Source organism: Mytilus galloprovincialis, chromosome 10 (assembly GCF_965363235.1).
Source record: "Mytilus galloprovincialis chromosome 10, xbMytGall1.hap1.1, whole genome shotgun sequence".
NCBI lineage: Eukaryota > Metazoa > Mollusca > Bivalvia > Mytilida > Mytilidae > Mytilus > Mytilus galloprovincialis.
The window spans coordinates 35,466,196-35,491,793 of record NC_134847.1 but is presented as its reverse complement, the minus strand read 5'-3'; the positions used below and the strand labels follow the sequence as shown (position 1 = coordinate 35,491,793).

Below are 25,598 nucleotides of genomic sequence, written 5' to 3'. Positions count from 1 at the left end.
CGAAGAACAGTCCTGGTTACAAGTTAACTTAGTGTTGACCAGACCAGTCAAAAGTTAACTTGGGAACAGGTCTGGTTTTGATCGGATTTGTTTAAGCAGAAGTTAACTTTGTGGCAGGACCGGTTTCCAAGTTAACTTATGTTAACTTTATGACAGGACTGGTTCCGAAGTTAACTTATGTTAACTTATGACAGGACTGGTTCGAAGTTAACTTATATCAATAGCGGACCTGTTTCTATGTTAACTTTTTGGCAGACATAAAAACAGTCCTAGGTCCAAGTCCGCTTTTCAAGTTAACTAGATTTTAGTCCTAGGACTGGTCAGAGCAGTCCTATATTCGGTCACAGGTTAACTTTGACCAGTCCAAATGACTGGTTATCAAGTTAACTTGCTGTACAGGTTAGGAGTGCACCCATCTGTACCACAAGGTCTTTTAGTCAGTATAGTTGCTTCAGAACTCCTCAGACTCAGTTCATTGGTGGTTTTTTTTTAACGCGTTTTAAGTAAGAATGATAATTTTCTACCTTCTCATTCATATCATTGAAAGAAGATGTTCTTTAGTTTAATGTTTGGTAGTGTCAAACATGTACAGCTTACTGGATCTGGCTGCATCATTCTCACAGCCAAATGTAAACAACATAAATGATTGATCACTGTTCAATTTACTGCTATGTTAAAACACACTAATGACTTTCAATACATGTGTAAAAGTTGTCTCCCATATACCAGTTCTTCCCCCTTAATTTGAAGATGTCTGTTAAAAAGACAGTTCAGTAAAAATAAACAAGGAAATGCGTTACACGTATACGAGACATCACACTAATGACAAAATTAACATGAGACTTTCAATTTAAGTAAAGAAGATGTCGGTATTACGTACATGAGGCAGTTAGGCAATGTCAAAATAATAAAACTAATCAATACCCAACTACGTTGTATGATATCAAGAAGGATTGTCGGTCATGATTGTCAATACGGAGCTTCGGACATGATTATCAATAAGAAGATTCGGACATGATTGTCAATAAGGAGATTCGGGCATGATTGTCAATAAGGAGATTTGGACATATTTGGCAATAAGGAAGATAAAGAAGATGTTGGTAGTGCGTATATGAGGAAGTTAGGCAATGTAAAATAAGAAAAATAATCAATACGCATTAAATACGTTTTTGTGATTATCAATAAGGAGATTCGGACATGATTGTCAATAAGGAAATTCGGTAATGATTATCAATAAGGAGCTTTAGACATTATTGTCAATAAGGAGATTCGGTCATGATTGTCAATAAGGTAATTTGGTCATGGTTATCAATAAGGAGATTTGGACCAGATTGTCAATAAGGAGATTTGATCATGATTGTCAATAAGGAAATTCGGTCATGATTGTCAATAAGTAGATATGGACATGATTGTCAATAAGGAGTTTCGGACTGATTGTCAATAAGGAGATTCGGTCCTGATTGTCAATTAAGGATATTCGGTCATAATTATCAATAAGGAGATTTGTCAATAAGACTACGTACTATGAGTTTCTAAGAGAAGAGGTGGTATTATTGTCAATAGAAAGATGCGGTACGATTGTCTATTAGAAAATGTTGTATGATTGTCAATAATGAGATGTGATATGAATGTCTATAGAAGATGTGATATGATTTTCAATAAAGAGATGTAGTATGATTGTCAATAAGAAGATTACTTTTATTTTCAATATTGAGATGCAGTATGATTGTCAATAAGGTGACATGATATGAATGTCAATACTTGGTAAGATTTTCAATAAAAAGATGTGGTATGTTTTTCAATAAGGAGATGTCGTATTATGGTCAATAGTGAGATGTGGTATAATTGTCAATAAGGCGACGCCATGTGAATGTCCATTTAATTTGTTAACGTGGTATGATTTTCAATAAGAAGATGATGTATGATTGTCAATAATGAGTGTTGTATGATTGAAATAAGGTGACGTGATATGAATGTCAATGCTGAAAGTTGGTAAGATTTTCAATAAGAAGATGTGGTATGTTTTTCAATAAGGAGATGTCGTATTATGGTCAATAGTGAGATGTGGTATGATTGTCAATAAGGCGACGTCATGTGAATGTCCATTTAATTTGTTAACGTGGTATGATTTTCAATAAGGAGATGAGGTATGATTGTCAATAATGAGTGTTGTATGATTGAAAATATCTAAATAGTAAGATGTGGTTTGATTGTAAATAAGAATGATTCTTAATGACTAGATATGGCTTAATGACAACATGATATAAAGAATCAATATGAATAAAACGCGCTGTACGATTGTCCTTAAGAAAATATGGTTATGATTGATATCAAGGAGAGGCAATCACGATTGTCAATAAAGATATGCGATTTCCTTATCAATAAGGAGATGTGGCTTGATTGTCAATAAGGATATTTGGTTTCATTATCATTTAGGAGGTCGTATATTGCTTTCACATTGTCGTCGTCGTCGTCGTCAGCGTCGGCCAAAGACAGATGGTTTCCGGATAATAACTTTTGTATAAGTAAATAGAAATCGATACAATTTTAACACAATGCTTATACATGTTATAACCACTAAAGGAAGGTTGTGATTGATTTCGGCGGTAATGGTCCCAACTGTTTAGGTATAAGGGGGAAACAAACGGCCTAAATAAGCATTTTGTAGTGTCTAGACAATCACTTGTGTTAGAGTGTATGCATCTCTCTGACATTATTCCACAAGTTTCCATACTACAACGGAATTGTAAGGATTGTCTTTAGGGTGTTATGGCTCAAACCATGCCATTTAGGAGTTATGGACAAAAAAGGAGAAAACAAGGGCTTTTCTGGTTAAAGGACAATTGAGACAATTTAAAAGCAGTGTAAGGGAGGTAATCCAAATCTATTTTAAAGAACATTGTTTGATTACCTCCATAACACTGCTTGTAAATTATGGTTGCCTTGAGGATATTATCTGTCAATTTATTCTCAGCAGTTACTATAAATTGATATTAATTAGAAATATTCGAATTGAGGAACTGACCATATCTTGAGGGAATATTGTTTTTTTGGAATAAGGGAAAGGGGGAGGTGAAAAATAATGGAGAGGGACATATTTTTCATTTCAGATTTCAGAAAATAAAAGAAAATTTCTAAAAAAAAAATAATTTTGAGCTAGTAATCAACAGCATAGTATTTTCTTTTTTTTTGGAAGGGGGGGGGGGTCAATTCGCAACAACATAGTGTATTGCACTAAAGCAAAACTATGAATATAAATTCAAATCATATAATCAATTGTAAGTTCTTTGACTACAGTAATTCTGTGTCAGATACCTATTATGTGTCAAAAATCAGGATTTAGACCTGTATCAAGCGTGAATATTGTGTCCATTTTGGTCCTACCTTTTCAGGGTTGGACATCTGCGATCGTATCCCGCTGCGCTCAGGAGAGCAATTTAGTTATATATTGATATGGTCACCTGTAATTCTCCCACTCAGAGGAAAAGAGCCAAGTGAAGGCGTAAATACGTGCTAGATGAAGAAATATGCATCCAAGTGCGACAGGAATAGGGAAATTAAATGCAATGGAATCGCGTCAGGCTCTGGACAGGCTGAAGAACCCAATTATCAATAGATTAGACGTCTGTAGAGGACCTTATGCGAGGCTACATTTTTTACCCAGACGTAGCATATCTTCTTTTACAAATATACATGATTAACAATACTTATATTTTCTCAAAAAATTAATCAATCGAGTACCACAAGTGGCTCAACAAACCAAGTCAATATTTCAGGTCAGATTAACGAGTCTTTACAGCAAATAACAGCAAACGTGCAGAAATTTTGAGAAATTAGTGTCAGTTCTGATTCATGTGATTTTTTCGTTAAGAAACGGAAGAACAAACAAGCCCCGATTATGGTTACTCCTCCAACCAGAGATTTCGAAAATCTGACATTAACATTACAGAAACGTATCAATATAGTGTTGTCATATGTCCGAAACTGTTCAATGCTTCCTGGTTGAGGATGGTATTATCTTAGAACGACGATACAATAACAGTACTCAAGTTTGACGGATCGAAAGATTTCAAAATAAAGACAATTGTTCCAACGTTTTATGTGGTATTAATAAAACGAAAACCCAACGACAGTATACACCAAAGATACACCAACAGACATTAAGCTCAAATACAACAAGGTCAAGAAGATGGTGGATAAACTGTTGGCAAGTGAGAAAACAAGTATCATCAAAATCGAGGTGACGAAAAATTTACTATATTTATGAATAATAAAAGGTGTCAGGTTTACGAATGTAAGACCAAACAAAAATAAAAAAAATGTACTGAAAGACAGTTCGTTGATAATAGACGAAATAAACAAAGAGATGTAAATATGATTGAAGGAAGATGTCGTGTAATCATGTTAGATAGCAACTCATCGGCAACGTATTATCAAACAGACAACATCCCAATCAAAGCAGAAAAACAGCTGGATGCCGCCAATGAGTCTTCAACACAGAGTGAAAATCACGAACCCAGAGGCTGTCTTCAGCTGTCCCCTTAACATTAATGTGTGCTAGATTAGTGATAATAGACGTAACAATTAACTTTAAAACATATGAATGAGCTCAAATTAAAAAAAAAACAACATACAATATTAACAAAGGCCAGAGGCTTCTGATTTGGAACAGGAGCAAAAAAATCAACTGGGTTAAACATGTTATGTGAGATGTTTTTCGAACTGTTAAAGATGTCTGTTAATATTTGTATTTATTAACGATTAACCCTTCCAAAGGTAGTTCAATTTGAATAAATTGAAAGATGACTTCGGGTTCACTTATATGAGACAGCAACCCATCTACAAAATTGATCTAAGGACAGTTCCATATAGGCAATATAATATGTCTGTCATTCGTATTTGAGACAGCAACCCATTGAACAACATGTCAATGACAGTTTCATATGAATAAAAGGAGATGTCAGACAAACAACTAGATATTGATTGATTGATTGTTGGTTGATTAACGTCCAGTGGCAAATATGTCATGCATATTCAGGACGAGAACAAGTTTACAATAAATACAATAGGTAGGTTGTTGTAATAGAGGCCATCTAGGTTGATGGTCGGGGAAATTTGGACTGCCACTGGAAAATGAGGGTATATTGGATAGGGACAGACATTTTGCCTTGCAACAGGCCACCTATGGACCCCTCAAAGAGTTGTTGCAAGGTTTCTTAACGTGCAAAGAGCGTGGCACTCTCTTTACACAAGGCATCGGATTTAACGTCCCCCTTCTGACCGGACGTGACTGCGAACTTGATACATCCCGCACAGCCAAACGGACGCCCCACTTCAGCAAGCGTTTTACTGCCGGTCGGGAGAAGACCAAGTGACCATATTTCTATACCCCAGTCACCCTTGGGGTGACAACTAGAGAGAAAACAAACGGTTTAATTTGAAGAAGTCTGTTAAACGCTAAAAACACAGTTCAGAATGAATAAACAAGGACTAGAGCTACTTTTGCATAGGTACTTTTTTCTGTACCAGCAATCTGTAGTACTGGACATCTACTGTTCATATTCAGTACTATTTTGTTACTTTCAAATTATTGTAATAGTAAGATACCTGGAGTCGATTTCACGAAAAAAAAACATGAACAATTCAGTATATTTACAATGAATCTTAGTCGCAAGTTTTTTTGTGAAATCAACTCCAGTATTTTTACAGTACTTGATCTATACTTGAAATTTAAGTATTACATATTTTTGGATACACCATTACTTTCTTAGCATTTTGCAAGTATGTCTATTTCAAACATGGAATATTGTGATCGCTTTTGGTATTATTTCTGTACCAAAATTTAAGTACAAATCAAGTACTGTAACATACAGGTACGTATATAGTACAATAATTTTAAAGTAAAGAAATAGTACTAAATATTAAAAGTAAATTTCCAGTACTACAGACTTTAAGTTCAGAAATAATATCTACATGTATGCAAAATTAGCAGTGTATATTTATTTTTCGTTTATTATTTGTATGTAAAATAGGCTATTAGTTTTCTCGTTTGAATTGTTTTACATTTGTCATTTCTGGGGATTTTATAGCTGACTATGCGGCATGGGCTTTGCTCATTGATGAAGGTTGACCCATAGTTGTTAATTTCTATGTCATTTGGTAAGTTGGTCTCTTGAGGAGAGTTGCATCACATCTTCCTCTTATAGACATGTATGGCGCGCCGCTACTGACTGAATAAGTTTTTTTATTGATATACATGTTCATGTAAAGTATCATTCACTATTATAGCGTTTATATATTTAAAGTTATTAGGAACGTTCCTGCATATTCATAGAATGCAGGCTTCATTGTAAGGGATATGCTACGTACATGCAAACTGTCCCGAAAGACTAATGAAAAAGAACGGATTAAGTCGACTATTTGTTATGGTCATGGTCACCAACACGAATTAGTTGACCAACACGATATATCTGATAAATTCAGCAAGGACACTAGAATTAATAATGTGTATGCAAGACTCGCATTTCGTTTACAACAGACCAACTAGTGGCTCTTTAATCAAAAGGGCAAACAAGGCAACAAAACAAAAGATGTTGAAGCGCATGGACGACCCAATTCTGAACATGTTTGTCTTAATTTACCACCACCATATTGGCATAAGATACCAAACTTGTCTTAATTTACCGATGGGGTTCTTTTTCCGATTTAACATTTAAATAAGTGTTGATTTGCATGAAGGATATGCATGAAAAGCATAAGACGCCTTTTCCTTAGACGTTTGAAGTCTCTCTTCAGAGTTCATTTTTTCACCTAAATTTAAAACTACTTGATAGATTTCTAAAATTTAAACTTTGGTGAAATAAAGTACCAGTGACATGGAGCATAACAAAATTATCTGTAGTTTAAACCTTTTTTCAGGCGTTAAAGGAGATGGATCCATGTATTTTTCCAATTTGATGATCATGATTGTTGGTATTGGGATCTTCTTTTTATTTCGAGGAAGTTAATTGCATTGAACCCTACAGTGAATAAACAGCATGAAAGCGCACATTTATTTTGGTAAACATTAACTCTAAAGATATTGAACTTATATATGGACAAAATGAAAATAATAAACACATTCCAAGGGCAGTTTCATATAACAAACTATATATGTAGCTGCCACGATTATATACAAATACTCAATAAATTGTTAAAAGATGATTTACTTTTTGTTTTTATTTATTTTATTTTCAATTTCAAATCCTTAGACTTAAATTTAACTCTATATGCATAAATTAGGTTTGTTACATTTTTTTCTATTAAAAACTTGATGTATTAACCTAAAGAAAATATTTAGGTCATGATATTCTTTGTCTTATCAGATTTACTTTTTACATTTACAACGCAGCAAGTTCCACTACTTAAGCAGGATCACCTCTGTGTTTATTACTGCCTCATTAAAATAAATATCTCCAACCATAAATCGAGTTTTATTTTTTATTTCAACTTTTACAATATTTATCATGTTCGGCCTTTTGGTCTTGACTTTTGATACTTTCGCTATGTGTTTTTATAGAAACATTGGAGAGAATGTCGAAAGTAGTTTCCTGGTGTTCAGCATTGTTCAGTTTGGTAAATCCAATAAGTAGAGACATATCAATGTAAACAAAGGAAATCTTATGGACTCCAATAAAAGCGAGGAATGTTGTGTTGGTAATGGTAGCGGTTCCTGTTGTCTAAGTATTAACCATCATGTGAATCCACACTGTAAACGATGAATTATCAATAAACGCAGTATTTTTCCAAAGAAATATTCAAATTCATTAATGAAAAAATTACGACACCATTTCAACTAACGACCAAACGCCAAACAACAGTATTTAAAAACAACAATTACATAAAAAAAAATCTTATGACAGAGAGACACGAACCCAAAATACAACATTCTAATTATAGAAGGGTAGGCATATCCTGATCTATATGTCATGTTGTTCATGGAAAAACACACTCGGTGATAAGTCTAATTCTATATTTAAGGATATATATTCGATATTTTCCAACAGTAGACAGTCACCATGATCATATAATTACTACATATCAGCTTAAAGCCTCATATGATCAATCGACCATCCCCGATTTGTATTTGCTACCTTAAACATACACCAAATTAACACGGTCGAAAAAAGTAAAATCACAAAAATACTGAACTCAGAAAAAAATCTAATCGGAAAGTCCATAATCACATGGCAAAATCAAATGACAAAACACATCAAAAACGAATGGACAAGAACTGTCATATTCCTGACTTGATACAGGCATTTTCAAATGTAGAAAATGGTGGATTAAACCTGGTTTTAAAGCGTTAAACCTGTCACATTGATGACAGTCTCATCAAATTTCGTTATATTTACAATATCGAATATCGTTTCATCTTGAATTTTGTAAGTTTTAAGCAATATTTCATCTTTCCTTTTAACTGTAAAAATGAGAATAACTTGAGTGATTGAAAATAGGACATCAATCAACCAGAGTCTATAGAAAAAAGTGTAAATTACTATAGATAGAAATAGGAAGATGTGGTATGAGTATCAATGAGACAACTCTCCATCCAAGTAACAGTTTATAAAAGTAAACCATTATAGGTCAAGGTACGGCCTTCAACAAAGAGCCTTGGCTCACGCCAATGCAATCAGCAAGCAATAAAGGGCCCAAAAAATACTAGTGTAAAACTATTCAAACGGTAAAACCAACGGTTTAATCAATATAAAAACGAGAAAAATGAAACACTTATGAACCACAAAAAACAGACGACAACCACTGAACATCAGATTCCTGACTTAGGACAGGTGCAAACAATTGCAGCGGGATTAAACGTTTTGATGGTACCAAATTTTCTCCTTTTTCTGAAACAATATTCTTACATTACAACATAGATAGACACATTATGATTATTAATTGGAAGTCTTAACTCAATGAAAAAACATAGTAACACATATAGGTACATTTTTAACCGTACAACCTTCAACAAAAAATAGTAAGCTTATTAGGTCCGGCATGGCAACATGAGAAATTATACGAAAAAGTAAAAAACAATTGATGCACAAAACAATCAACGAAAAACAAATCTGGCAGAGAGCAACCTCACTACTAAAAGAAAAAAAATATACATGTATATTGCATGCTGTATAAAGCGATTTGGACACCCTTTCATACGTCCTACCGTCCGTTGGTACGTCTTGTCTGCAACTGTGAAGAATATATATTTTTTATGACCAAACTAAATAATAAACTAAAACTCTTTTGCAAAAACGTTATTTTACCCTGATCACTTCTGAATATACGAATCTAGTTGCACTATATATGTTAGAATAAGCATGCGTCATATTCAAATTGATAATTTAATATAATTATCTGTACGTGTAGTTGTATTGCCACAAGGTCTCCATTGATCACTGATGGAACTTTTGCAAAGTTCAAAAATACGTAGACGCGAACTCCGCTAAAAACCGGGAGTGAAATCAGGTGCTCCGAGAGGGTAAGCATTTCCTGCACCGTATACGGCACCCGTCATGTTATTTCTTTGTTCAGTTCTTTAATGATGGAAGGTTATTATGACTGAGAAAGAATATCAGATATGATTTCTGACACACTTTTGTCATAATGACCAATCAGCTCATGATGGCGACCGTAAAATTTCTTGAGTGATGACCTTAATTTGATTGTTTCATATCCCTGTTTTAGCAACTTTTGAGAAAGCAGTATTCCTCGTTCAACAAAATCAACGTACTTTGAGCTAGCTCTAGAGTAACGTATCAATTGAGACACATATACTCCATATGCTGGTGCCGTTGGGATGTTGCTACACAGAAATGGAAAGTTGACTACTTGTATAACTACATGTACTTGTGACATGGAACATAATATAAATATCTGTAGTTTACACCTTTATTTACAGGCTTTAAAGGAGATGGATCAATGTGTTTTACCAATTTAACTCTATGTGCTTAAATTATGTTTGTTATAGTTTTCTATTAAAAACTTGATATATTTACCTAAAGAAAATAGTTAGATTATGATATTCTTTGTCTTATAACATCTACTTGCAAATATCAACGCAGCAAGTGCCACTACTTAAGCAGGAACACCCATGTATTTTTGACTGCCTAATTTAATATAAATGTCTCCAACCATAAGTCGATTTTTATTTTTTATTTCAACTTCTACAATATTTATCATGTTCGGCCGTTTGGTCTTGACTTTTTATACTTTCGCTATTTTTTTTTATAGAAACATTGTAGAGTACGTGTAAAGTAGTTTGCTGGTGTTCAGTCTGGTATCATTTCGTTTGAAACTTTCCTCGGAGTTCAGTATTTTTTTTTATTTTACTTTTCAATAAGTAGAGACATATCAAATTGTAAACACACTGTTAATGATGAATTTTTCTTAAAGAAGGGCGGAAGATACCAAACATTTCCAAAGAAACACTTAAATTAATTGATGACATTCTGACGACACCATGTCAACTAACAACCAAACGCTAAACAACAGTATTAAAAAAACAATAACAAGAAAATGAAATCTTATGATAGAGCAACACGAACCCGAGGAAAACATTCAAGTCCGGAAGGGTAAGCACATCCTGATCTATATGTCTTGTTCATTTAAAAACACACTCGGTGATAAGTCTAATTGTGTGATGCCACATTGGAATGAAAGAAAACGATAATTGGGTCATATTCGTCGTCGTCTGTGAAACAGATATTCCATAACAATCAACCACCCTATGCAGTCGTCTGCACATTTTTCGAAAGATAACTTTAACCTCATCACTTAAAATCCTTGTGACAGTACAACATTGAAAGTAATATCTATTCATCAAGGTTATCATGATAGGAAATGAAGTCTCTGGAAAATCGTATCAACAAGGACATAAAAACTTCCATATCCAGGGGCTCCTTAGATGGTTCTACATCAACATATAAAATGTATAATTTTGAGGCTGAAATTATCTTTTTTGTAGTATAATTTTGTTTTTGACCGACTATTATTGTTTCCAGATGAAAGTCAATCTAAAGCAGAATTAAGTGTATATATTGTATCTTTTATTTTCATTTAAATGGGAGAGATGTCTTCAACATAGTCAACAAATATTGAGGTGTTTTGTGGAGAGGATAACATTATTTAGCGGAACGTGAACTCAGTGAATGATTTTTTCTCCTTCCATTTCTTTCAAGATGCTTTTGTATTAGGTCCGCCTCATTTGAATAAATAGTCTGATTGCTCAAACAAAACGAATACGAAACAGAAGATACACACGATGTTTCAAATGTCTAAACTAATGATACGACCCAATGAAATCTACGTACTTTGCATACAAAATCGTTTAGTGAAATATTAATAATATGAGACAATAAAACAGCGTTAGAGTAAATCCAATGATTAACAATGTTTAAGATATACAGTTATAGCTAGATGACTGTTGTGAAGAAGCCTGACTGATAATCTTTCTATTTCCTGTTTAGAATTTAATCAACACCCAAAGTACAGGCGAAAATTTGCTGATATGATATAATGTAATTGTACTGATAAGATATACTTTCACAAAAAGATAGCAAAACGAGAAAAAAAAATCATTATGCACATTAAAACCCAAAATTCTTCCAAGGTCAGCCTTTCGTGAGTTTTGTAACCCGAACTTCACACTCTTATACTTATACATGTACATAGTGAAAAAGTGTAATCTCAATAACGAACAAAAAATTAAATGGTCAGATATTTCTTTATATAAATGATTATTCAAAAAGGAAAGAAATCATAGAATGGATTGATAGAAAAGGGGACATATCACAACGAAAAAAAAGTATTATAATGATTTGCAGAAATACAAAGGATTAAAGAAAAAGAAAGAGAAAAATGGAATAAAAACAAGCGATTATATAAATGAAGGACCCTCTGATATCTTGATAATGAATATGAAAAATGGAAACATATAAACGAACTTTTTTCAAATCATCTGATAAACGAAGTTATATAAAACCATGATACGATATAAAACCGAACCCAGGTTCATCAGTTATGTGATACATATAGTCTGTTGTTGACTTAGTGTATATTTACAACATTAATCTATTTATTTATAGAATTATATCCTGTGGCTTACAAACATTAAATCATGTGACTATTTATCTTCCTTTCCCACAGAAACGTTCTTTTCATAAGACTAAATTAGGTATGTAATTTGTATCATTTTATCTCTGTACATTACAGTCTCATTCTACACAGACATCCACACAAACACACATACTATAACTATGTAGCAGGGTTGTTTATTTTTTCCTTTTTTTATTTTATTTTGATCAACTTTCGTTTCAGTTGTTTGTGAGATATGTTAGAACACGTTGAATGCCTTACTAATGTTGCCTATTTCAACTATTTGTTATTGTACGCTTCGATTGTTGTGGACTATTTTTTATTGTTCCCGCGTAATTATAACAACAATGCATACAAATGTAAATATATTTTATTTTAATATCAATAAAAATATACCTTTATTTTTTTTTCAATGTGTTTTTCCCGTAATAAAAAAATAAACAAAAAAGTACGGGAAAGAGAATGACATCCAAATGAAACCTTTGATTTAACCTTTATAAAATAAAAAGAAATTTTCAAAATAATTCAGAAATTATTTACAAGACTTTATTCTAAGATATTATTAATAAAAAAAAGTATAGGTCAATGTGCAAAATTTTGAATTAGAGTTGAAAAAAGTTCAAAATTCCATGAAAAACTACGGGAAATTTTAATTTAGACATTTTTCATAACATATATGTCAATTTACCAAATACCTTTATCTTGTTTAACCAAATAATTTGTTTTAAATCTAGATCACTGTATACTTGGTATAACAAAGACCTTTTTTCATTAAATAAAACTTTCAAATATTTAACTAAGGCCTGAAAAACATTCAAAACAACATCAAAAAGTTCCTTAAAATGACATTAGTCTTTCAAAAAATCTGAAACCTGTCTTATGATCTTTTCTGATTTTGTGACTCGTACCCCTGAACCACTCTTTTCTGTGAAAAGATCTTTTATACCTTTACTACCATTCCTAGAAAAGGCCAACTTCAAGTGCTCTAAGCACAGTCCACTACTGGCAATAACTCGTGCCATTCCTAAGGAAAGTATCTTACGATCAATCAACAACTTCAAAGAAGGCAAATTGTTATGCAATTCTTTCATAGATTTGAATTTGTCTGATATGACACATTCTGGTATGTATACTTTTTCAAAGTGAACATTTAATTCAATATTCTTATTTACAAGTGTGTAAAGTGCATCAACATCTTCATCAGCCCTGTGGGCATCATATGATTTGTTCATAAATGTTTCAAACAAATTTGTCTGTGAATAAGAATTCAGACCTGGATGTGAAAGTTTAAATAATGGTAATGTGTCAATAAAACCTATCACAGTTGACTTGAATTTATCAAGCAAATTACATTTTTGTAGTGAGGTGTACAATAACACACAGTCATATGTTTGAACATTATGGCCTATTTAAACATTGTTCTTAGTTTTTTCAAGAAAAGAAATAAAGTCATTGAGGCACTTTTTGATATGGACAGCAGGCAACACATTTCCTTTTGATAATAACTGCCCTTTCTCAAATGTCAATCCTGTAATCTCTGCCGCCTTTGGTGTTATTTGGTGCTGGGGTAGGACAAATCTGGAAAAAGACTCTGCTGCACTCTTTGCTGCTAATTGTGTGATATGGGATGATCTACCTAAAAAAGCAATATAAATACAACTTATTCCAGTTCCTAGATGATCACATAAGAATTACATGTATCAGTAGTTGTAAAGGTTCTGTATCAAAATAAGTTTACCAATTTCTCCACAAAATGTATAGCAATGAGTAGTGATACCATTTCGTTCATATAATGTACAAGTTTTTACACAAGAAATCCACATGCCAAACATATTCATTGCATGTATTGAAAGGAACATACCAAAACTAAATTTCTTTTATTTCAAGGTACATGCCAGACTTTGTATTCATATATCAGTCAGGGGCGTTACTTAAACAAGTTATTTTTTTTAATTACTTATGTAAGTAATTTTTTATTTTAAATACAATAAAATTACTTAATAGAGTTATTTTAATTTTCAATAGAAACATAGACTAAATGTAGTTTTCATGATTTTAAACTACATTTTATATCATAAAATAAAGAATTTATCAAATTTGAGAGGAGTATAGAGATGAAGGGTTACTTTGAAAATAATAACAAAAATATTACTTGAACAAGTTATTTTAAACATTTTTGAAAAAAATAGCAGTTACACTTATCTAAGGCACATATGTAATTGATTTAGGTTACAAATTATAAATAACTTCAGGTCTTAATTAATTCACAAGTATCTATCTATTTATATCAGTCTACCTTCAAGATTTTAGAGGAAAATGATAATTTAATAGTCCCAAGAGACCAATCTTTGACCCAGAAGCGTCGGTATGAAAGATAAGTGCGTTGGAAAGTTAATTAGTGTTTCTGAAGAATTAGTTTTTATATATCAAGGGAAAAATAGCCAGATAACTGTGAAAATTATTTAAAGCTAGTAAAATCTGTATTCTTGGACACCTATAAAAATAATATTCAGAAAAATAACTTATATAAGTTATATTTAAATAAGCCTCGTTTTCAACATTACTTGTATCAGTAATTTTAATTGTTACTTGTTTAAGTAATGCCCCTGACTGTATATAGTGTAGATCTTGAAAGCTAAAAAAAAATCAAGTTCCATAACTCTCTGAGGAGTTGCATTTACAAAGTGTTAGTATAGTGTAGAATTGTCAAAAACATCAGCGTCTAATATCTCCAATAAGTTGTGTTAAATCATTATTATAAATGGCAGTTGTAAAAAGATCAAGTACATATGGTGACTAACAGCTTTGCAAGATTTGAATAACCTAATAAAGTAACTGACAGACCGACAGACAGACATGGAGCATCACTTTAAAGGTCCCTCCATCATGTTGTGGCGTGGACAATAAATGTATTGAAAAAAAAAATGTTTTTTATTATAACATACTTAGTCCTGTAGCTTCTATATCAAAGAAAATTTCTGTAACAGAATCATGCTTTGGTGAGGCTTCTATTCTTGAAGTTCTAGGAGGGGGTATTTCAGTAATGTTTTCTGGATCCAATCTAGATTCTTCCATGTCTATGCCTGACTGGTAACTGATTTCTTCCCTCACTTCACAGCTTGATATATCATGATTACTGAAAAATATATTTTCAAAGATGAATATGAAACTCTACATTTTTCTCAATTATACATTGATCTTAAAGAATGCCAGGTTGTTTGGAAGTTTGATTTATTGCAGTCAAATTTAAGTATTTATTAAATAGGTAGTATAGAATGTGAGAAAATTTTCAGTCAGACTTAATTTAGATAGTCAACTTTAAATTTGTTTACTATTTTTTCAAATAAACTTGGACTTTCATAAAATTATACTGCTATTTCAGTTATATATGGATCTTACTGAATCCTAGCTTGTTATGAAGTTAAGTCTATTGCTGTCAAATTTAAGGATTTAATTAATCTAGGTAAAAATAAAATAGAATGTGCAGTTCCCACAAAAGTCTTTAAAAATTATAACTATTTCAAAGCAACTAGGATTTTCATCAAATTTACAGATATCTTCATTAATATATATTTATCTTACAAAATACCCTTTTTGGGGGTAATTTGGTTTATTAAAGTTATCTATCTGAATTTAGTCAAAACTGAAAATTTCTGCTTTTTTATACATATAAACTTAGTTCTTAAATTTGACAGCAATACACCAAAATACAAAACAACCTGACATTCTGTAAGATAAATATGTAATAAAGATAGCTGAAAAGTTTGATGAAAATCCAAGCTGATTTTGAAAAAGTTCAAAAATATATTTAAAGGAGACTATCAAATTTTAGAAACAGTTTTAGATTTCAAGGTGACTGTCAAAATTCAGTGCAAACTAAATATTTTACTTTTAAAATAAATTTCTTTTTAACTGACATGACAACAGCCACAATAAAATAAAGATTTAAAACAGACAGCTACCGTTATAATGACCATTCAACACTTTGTGATAGGGGCAAAAATATTATGTACTAAATAGCTGATGGCTGATTCGGACTCCTTTTGATTTTGGATTTAGGTCTCATAAACATCTATATCAATATCTTTTTAAAAAGAAACATTGAACAGGCGCTTTATATTTTAATCTATTATGTAAATGCATCTTTCAAATTACCGTTCTGTCTTCAACTCTAATCTTCTCAGTTTAGCCTTCTTCGTAATTGCTATTGCCTTTCTCTTTTTGTACTGGAGATCTCTCAGCGTGCTTACTTTTGATGTGTGAACACCAGGTGAAAGACCAGCTGTTTTATTTGCCTGTAATGTATTTATATATATATATAAATAATAATTTGTTCATTCATTCGTATGAGTTAGTAAATTCCTTCCAACTTTATATGAAAAGGGAAATATTTATATTTTTTGCTGAATGTAATATACTAAGTTAACCTGTCATGAAAAGAGTTATCACCCATTGATTTGTGAACTGAAAAACTATTTTATTCAAGTGTGAAAATATTGTTATCCATTACAAAGCAATATATACTGATTTTAATGACATTACAATTATTTTAATAAAAATATATGATTTTCTGTTACATGTTATGTAGTTTTTTCTTCATTGCCAATTTGGCCTGATATGAGTAATTTGAACTTATAGTAATCTAATATCATAAGAAATAACAAGAACAAAATTATGAATATATAATCAAAAATGCAATGTGGCAATCAATATATAAATTGTCAATTTGTTTTATTTTGTCAAAGGAAAGGAATGAAAATTGGAGCAAAATGTAATTCCTTTTATCATGTTTATTTGGTTGGTAAACATTATATCAAACTTTTAAATAACTTATATAGTGTTCAAGACAATCAGCTAGCATTCATCAAATTCTTTAGAAAAACTAAAAGTAGAAAAAATATTGCTATCCTATTTCTCTCTAATTTTCCTTTGACAGGTGAACAAATAACAAAAAAAAAAGAAACATTAAATAATGATAAAATGTCATAATCATAATAAACAGATTGGCCAGAAGCAAATATGGTACCCCATCATCCTTGAAATGATTTATTTTTGTGGTTTTATAGGAGAAAGTTTAGTTTCAGTTAGTATTAATTCTCAGACTAGTTCCAAAAAAATTCTACAATTTAGACTGAGTTTACAAAGACAGACAGAAATGTATACCATAGTACAATGTATGTCCTGTCAATAGATAGGAAAATAAAGAGTCTCCCAAACAAACATGAATTGTGATGATTTTGTTTTCTATGTCAAACTTGAAGTAGCAGACCCATCTAAGAATCATGCAATTTGGGAAATAAGTTATTTAGTACCCATTTATTCATACAGTATATAGATTTGTTATAGCTCTATATATAGAATTAAACTAAAACAATTAAATGTATTCTAAAGTGGCAGTTCTGCTTGATAATAGGACATAATTGACCTTTAAATGTGAACTATTAATATTCTGTTTGTACTTTATTACAAATTTGAGAGTTTTCTCCCTTTGTCCAAGTTAATTGAAATTCAATGTTTTTCCTATTGCACAATTCTAAGTGGATCTAAATGGCTACAATGTATATATGTATTCATATGATTCTAGAAGAAACATCTGAAATTCAGTGTTCAAGCTTGTTTAGGAGACTTACAATAATTTAATTATGCTTGTGACTTTTATTTTTTTGAACGACACTTGCGGCAACCCTATAGCCAAGACTTCCAGAACTACCATAATGTCTGTTTTTTTGTGCTTTTGAAGCCACTGTATTATTGAAGCTTTCATTGCCTTGTGTACTCTCAAGGTTAGCTAGCTTTTCAGACTCTGTTATGTAATTACTGAATAATGTACTCAGTGAGGCCTGCAGTTGTTTGTCTTTTAGAGGTTTACCATATGGTAAAGAACGAAATTTCATACTAGAGTCTTCAAAAGACTGGCACCAACCGGGATTGCAACTGGTGTGGTCACCAAAGGGGTGTTTAGATAGTGCAGGTAAATTCTTTGATATTTCTTCTGGTCTTCCTCCAGCTTGTGCAACCAAGGAATTAAAACATTTCATAAAATAGTAAATGATCTTTGTAGTAAGGCGAGAATGTTTATTTCTCAGAGCAAAAAGACTCTTTCCTAGGGTTTTCTTGACATGATTACTATCTGAAAGCTTTATTATTGACTTGTCTACTTTATTTCTCAGTCTGGCTATGGTTGTAGCATCCTCATCTCCAACTATCGTCATAATGTTTGTACCTTTAATTCTTGCATCTGCTACCATTTGTACCACCATGTCAGCTTCCATTGCTTTGGAACTCCCACTGTAATTCTTTCTGCAAGTATGTACTTTAGGTATCTTTTTCATCCTTCTAGCTGTCACAAATACTCTGCATGTTCTTGATCTTTAACTATAATCTAAAATCATGCCTGTTCTTGTTCCAATCATTGAGCAATGACCTGTACAATAATTCATAAAATAAATCAATTCATTCAAATTGGAGAATAATTTACATTTTATAAAAATAAAAGAAGACTGTATCAAAGGACATAAATGCTCCTGTTTAAAAACCGTGCAGGGTATCAGACTGAAAATCAAACTTAAAGTGTATTATGATCATAAGAATAGTTTTCAAATTTGAAAACATTTGATTAATATAAAAAAGAAGATGTGGTATGATTGCCAATTAGCCAACTATCCACAAAAGAGCAAAATGACACAGACATTAACAACTATAGGTCACCGTACAGCCTTCAACAATGGGCAAAGCCCATACCGCATAGTCAGCTATAAAAGGCCCCGATAAGACAATGTAAAACGATTAAGTAAATATAAATAGACTGACAATGTAACAGACAGACTGATGTCTACAGTACAGCCGACTTTTACCAAAGGACAAGGATAACACTAAATATCCCATAAGCTGAGAAACTGGACATAATCATTTGTATACAAATTTTAATGTGGAGTAGTATTAAGAAAATATTCCCCGGTGTATGTTTTTGGTTATATGTGTATCGCTTGAAAATCTATGTATTATAAGTTTTCTTTTTATAAAGTTTTTGTCATTCAAAGTAATAAAACACATAAAAATTCCTTTAACTTACCTGTGAGACTATCATAAGATCTGCCACTACCTTTCTTTTGCCACCCTGCGTCAACTGCTACGGTTATGTCCTCGCTTCCACTACATCTTTAAGTAAAAATAATGGAACATTATAACACATGGATACATGTATATCATTTTATGGCAACTGGGATAAACTATAATTAATACTCTTTAAATAATTTCAAGACAATATGTTATTGTATCCATACACCATTTCTAAAGTAACGTTAAAAACTGCCTTTTTATCAAATTCTAAATTGACTTTAAACATTGATATATACCTGAAATTTGGATGTGTTGTATAACTTGTTCTTGTCCTGATTAAGCATGCTGGAAATGTGTAAAATTGAGAATGGAAATGGGGAATGTGTCGAAGCGACAACAACCCTACCATAGAGCAGACAACAGACAAATTAAGGCCACAATAGGGTCTTCAATGTAGCGTGAAACCTGCATGAGTGACTAGATATAAAAGAACCACTAATCAATATGAATTTCAATTTATATTTATAAGAAGACTAAATAATTTCTTTCAATAAAATTGAAGAACTACTGTAATTTCTGAAATTATTGCATTGTTTTTATTAGTGCGAAAAATTGCGACAGGTTTAGTAATATATAGCAATACTTCAAATTTATTATAATTTATTTATATGTAAAAAAGGAATTTTCTCAACATTGCAAAATTTTAAATAACATTTTAGTCTAAATTAATAAAATCGCAATAATAGATAAATGCACTCAATAATTTCTGAATTTACAATTCCTCACACTCCAAAATCATTTCTGTTAACTTACTCTTTCGTCATACTTTTCTCTTTCTCTGTCCATTCCTTCATCGATTTCTCAGCAATTTCTTCAAGTACTGTTCCAATTTCTTTTTGCCGTTCATCAAACATTCTGTGGCTGACAGGAGGTATGTTTAATGTGGATAGAAATCCAGTTACTTATCTTTCACCAAGACCAGTATGAATTGATGCTAAAAAAATTGAAGATTTTTTTTGTTATCAAATCTGGAGTTGATTTTTGTTATAAATCTAGTTTCACAGCCCCCTAAGGGATGACAAACCGCCTTACCTGAAGTTGGGCCTTAATTTTCCCCTATAAAATCTTTTTACTTTTTCATATCTAACAAGGCTAATTAGATGGTTAACCCCACCACATATTCTGTATGTTATAGTATGTGCCTGTCCCAAGTTAGGAGCCTGTAATTCAGTGGTTGTCGTTTGTTGATGTGCTTCATCATAAATTTGTTTTCCTTTCATTTTTGTGTACATTAATTTGGCAATTAGTTTCTCTTTGTTACATTATATATTTCAGGGTCTTTTATAGTTTATTATGAGGTATCCACTTTGCTCATTGTTGAAGGACATACAGTGACCTGAATTTGTTAATTTCTGTGTCATTTTGTCTCTTGTGGAGAGTTGTCCCATTTGCAATCAGGGTTGGCAAAGTATTACCCGCCCGGGTTTTACTGGGCGGGAAAACCCGGGTTTTCCCGGGCTGGGCAATACTCCCAGAAATGGGTAATACTGGGCAATACTGGGCAATATGATTTTTTAAGCTTATTTCAACAATAAATAGTAAAGACTTGTTGTAGTTTCATAGTATTATAGCTAAAATATGCACATTTTATATACAGATAACAATTGAGAGTCATTTCTAGAAGATAAAAAATTCAATTTCATTCTCTTCTCTACTTAAATTTCATGTAGGTAAAATACAACATGTACAAGATTTACACATTTAGGATTCCTTGTTAATTTCGAAGCATTGTTTCAATAATCTAAACATTTTATTGCAGTGTTTATGTGGATTGTAAATCAAATTGCTATACAATTTATATGCAATCATGGTTGCTAAATAAACACTCTACAGGGTCTTGTCATTAACTCTTATAAAATGAAAAGGCTGATTATTGTTATATAAACATATCTATGTTCTAATCTGAATAATTACTTATTAATTAGTTATGTACATTTGTACATATAAATTATTTCAAAGTATTTTTTATTATATGTAATTGGTCAATTCTTTATATTAGCTATATATACACGTGTAATTGAAAAAAATAATCTCAGAGTTGTTAGAATAATGCTTTCTCAAATGTATAGTATACACTTGTCCATTTGTACATGTATGTCTTACAGGACTCTCAAACAAGTAAACGTACATGTAGTTATAAACAAACATAGGTTTATATATATCTTAAATGTATTGCATTTGTGTTTGATAAATGAATCCTCTTTAAAGTTCTAGCCAGTATTCTATATTACCCAGTATTGCCCAGTAATATCCAGTAAAACCCAGTAAACCCCGGTTTTCCCAGTATTTCCCACTGGGCTGTGCAATACTCATAAAACCCGTGTTTTTGCCAACCCTGTTTGCAATCATACATGTACACATCTTTTTTTTTTATATAAAAACTCAGTTTAAACTCACCGCAATAATTTGTGCTTGTCCTAAGTCAGAAGTGGTGTGGTTATTAGTGTCTTTGTATTATTAAACCTTTTAGATTTAAAATTAGATGTTTGGACGGATAAAATTATCTGGAATTCCCAACAATGGTCCATACATACATGTAGTTACTTGTGCAATCAAAATTATGATTCATATACATGTGCATGGACATTTATATAGAACTTATAAAGAAAGCCCCAATAGCAAATATGAAGCTATAATAAATGGTTAACTTGCCTTCTTTTTACAACATATCTACATGTACATGAATGTCTGACTAAATCCCCAAGATTGGTTAACCCTTATACTAGCTAGTCTGCTTGCTTGATACTTATCAAGTAAATTTTTATCAAAAGTCCAGCTACATGTAGCAAAATTATAATCTCTCAAAGACTGAAGCCCCATATTTATGTGTGTACATGTACATGTATCTGAAGGCATTTTATTTTTTAAAATGTACTTATCATTTAGACTAAAGTTTTAAATAATTTAAACTACTGTAAATTCAGAAATTATTTCGAACATTCATTATTGCAATTTTGTTATTTTAGACTTAAACGGTATTTAAATTTTTGTGATTTTGAGAAAAATCATGTTTTAATTCATGTAAAATATTTCAAAATGCAAGTTTAAATTATTTACAACTCTGTCGCATTTTTCACAATAATTTCTGAATTTACAGTAAAAATTTTGCTAGGGAAGCAACCAATTTAATTAAATTCAAAGGGGGTAACATTGTTATGGCTGTTTGTCTGAGTCAGATTTTTTTTTCCACACAAAGTGTAAACATTATTTTTACTTTCAATAAGATATCAGATATGAAGTTTAACAGTCACTACAATTTACATGCTTAGTCAAAATATTCATAATATAATATATTTTACACATATTTGAGAGATAAAAAATAGGGGATTGTACATACATGTATACATGTACATTATAGCTACAGGTGAACAAGAAACGCACATATTTTTTTTTCTTTCAGCCTGATTATCAATTTATATAGATATAGGAAGATGTGGTGTGAGTGCCAATGAGACAACTCTCCATCCAAATAACAATTTTAAAAAAGTAAACCATTATAGCATGTATAGGTCAATGTAGGGCCTTCAACACAGAGGCTTGGCTCACACCAAACAAGCTACAAATGTATAAAGGGCCCCAAAATTACTAGTGTAAAACCATTCAAACAGGAAAACCAACGGTCTAATCTATTTACTAGTGTACAGTGATGATGATGTAAAACCATTCAAATGGGTTATAGACTTGTTTGGTTCAACCAAGGATAAGTCTTACCATACAAATCCTTGGTTCAACTTATCAAGAATTTATAAAGTAAGTTTGAATGAATGCAATGATTATATTTACCTGTTGCTAACTTTGTATTTACATCCCATATTCTGTTGTGCTGTTTTCCTGTTTGTATGGCATTGATGTTTCTACAACTTTGGTTGACACATAAAACCTTCAAGACAGCAGCCAGGCCACAAGTTGTTATATTTAAACAATTTTGTAAAGAGAGTGGAAGACCACATTGTTTGCACGCAGCGAGATGATCTGCCAATACCCCAAGTTCTACAACCCTTCTTCCATTTCTCCAACTATCGTCTGATGTTATGTTAACATCGTTTTCATCTACGACTTCCTCATGTATAAAATTTGACAAGTCTGGTTGTTTATATGAAGATGATGAATATGAAGTTGTATATGCATGATCTAGTAATACAGTGCGAGATTTTGTCTGATGTTCTGACCCTTTCTTATTGACTCGATTTTCTGTTTCTGTTTACAAGACAGAAATCCCTGTCTAAACCTTCCCATTGAATAAAGATCTTATAAAAATAGCTACGATGTATATTAAAAGTAAATTAGATATAAAAGTTTGACGTAAAATGGTTAAAAAATGTTCAAATATACTGGTAAACGATCTGTTGATGTCTTCTGGTGTCAATGTAAACAATTGCCGGAATTAGGCGAAATGCCGCGTAAATATTATTGTCGTATATTCTGGACTATTTTGACATTTAAAATTGTTTTAAAATCAAACTTTCACTAAAAATAAGGGAAGATATAATTTCTGATAACTTTGAGTAAAATGCATTGTATTAAATTTATGAAACATAAAAAATATATTACGGCATTCGTTCTACTACGGTGCGCAAACTGTGTCAAAATAATGAGTAGCGAACATCCTTAAATACCGTCCTTCTATTCGCACGTCTATCCGTCCTGTCTTGTTTAATAGCGCGCTATTAATGACATCTATAATTCTTGCCAAATTTTTATAAAACTCATAACATAGGTTGACATCAACAATGTATTTAACTATAGCTGAGGACTATAGTTTGATAAGTACAAATGTAGTACTGATCATGTATTTATAAAAGAGATACAATGTATATAATCCATTTAGAATTATTGATTGGAAAATTGCATTGTCAGCGCAATCATTTGTACAATATGTGACAGAATTTTATAAAACTTATACGATAGGTTATATTATTATAACTAACACGAGTGCGGAAAGTAATGCCAATCAAATATTTTTAATAGACGTGTTACGAAATTGTGTATATAGCAATGACGCGGTTGACAGATTAAACTTTAAATGCCGGTTTCGAATCAAAGCACACAAATTATTTAAAGATTTTAATTACCTTTGTCTCAATCAAATCATGTTTTAAAATGTATAGTAATGATGTCTGCTTATATTTACTTCAATAACATACGTCTTTTTAAAAACTTTATCATAGCTTGTTTCCTGATGAATATTCCCTATGGAACAAATGTTCTATAATCATAATTATTTCGTGAAGAATAAAAATGATTTACTGCTTTTAACTTTAAAAAAAAGGGGGGGGCTATATTTGTTTGTATTTACATTGGTACAGTGTATCCAAATTCATTACGTATGAAAATGCATTCCCTTGAATCGTTTCTTTTGTTCACTAGTCTATATACTATAAAATTGAGAATGGAAATGGGGAATGTGTCAAAGAGACAACAACCCGACCATAGAATAGACAACAGCAAAAGGTAACTAATAGGTCTTCAATTTAGCGAGAAATTCCCGCACCTGGAGGCATCCTTCAGCTGGCCACTAAACAAATATATATACTAGTTCAGTGATAGTGGACGTCGTACTAAAATTCAAATTTTACACAAGAAACTAAAATTAAAAATACTCTGTCTGATACCTATTTAGGAAAAGATCGATTTCCTTTCTATTATTTGCATGTAAAATGTGTCCGGTTTGACCTAACGACATTTTATATATATATATTCCTGCAAAGTTTTGAAATATACCGCTTTGTAATTTCTGAGGTACGAGTTATGCCCCTTGGAAATATATATCATAAAGGAAATTGCACAGTTACATTTGCTCTGAAGCATTCATTTCGTTAAGATATTTATAAAACGTTTTTATAAGGAGAATAACCGAATGTCCTTGAACCTTGGAAAGATAAAAAAGAAACTGAACTTTTTTTCAAAGCTAACGTTGTACTTTTACCATACATACTATTTAAATAAGGTTTAGCAATTATAAAAAAAATATATATTTGATAAACTTCCAAATTTTATAATCGAATGTGTGTCGAGTAAAACATCTTCTTTATTGAAAAACTATATATTTATTGTAGTTTTAAAGAGTATAGTTTCCAGTTAAACATATATATGTCTATATAATCTTGTTGCGCGTATACTAAGTATACTCAAAGTACGAAAAGTTTGCAGTGATAAAAAAAGATGTGTGTGGCCACCGTGAATTATATGTACTTATGTGAATGGGCACAACTACTTTAAAAACTGGTATTTGCTGCTTATTCGCTAAGCATAGAGTTAATGACTCGGAGTCAGAAGCGTTAGTAGAATAAGACGTCTTATTAGTATATTATGTGTGTCACTGTCTGAACAATAGCCTGTGAAAATGA

The 25,598-nt window shown here is 31.6% G+C and overlaps 2 long non-coding RNA genes and 1 pseudogene across 2 annotated transcripts in view; 2 read left to right on the top strand and 1 right to left on the bottom strand.

Annotated features, from left to right (window-relative positions):
• The window catches only part of LOC143047462 (uncharacterized), a 233,588-nt gene that overhangs the window by 50,665 nt on the left and 157,325 nt on the right, over nt 1–25,598 (top strand). The gene's annotated exons all lie outside the window — the stretch shown is intronic.
• Nucleotides 12,156–25,598, top strand: part of LOC143047461 (uncharacterized) — a 54,008-nt gene continuing 40,565 nt past the window's right edge. Inside the window, exon 1 of the long non-coding RNA XR_012969562.1 lies at nt 12,156–12,211. This is a non-coding gene — a long non-coding RNA (uncharacterized LOC143047461). The remainder of the gene's footprint in view (nt 12,212–25,598) is intronic.
• On the bottom strand, nt 12,851–24,572 carry LOC143048790 (uncharacterized; annotated as a pseudogene).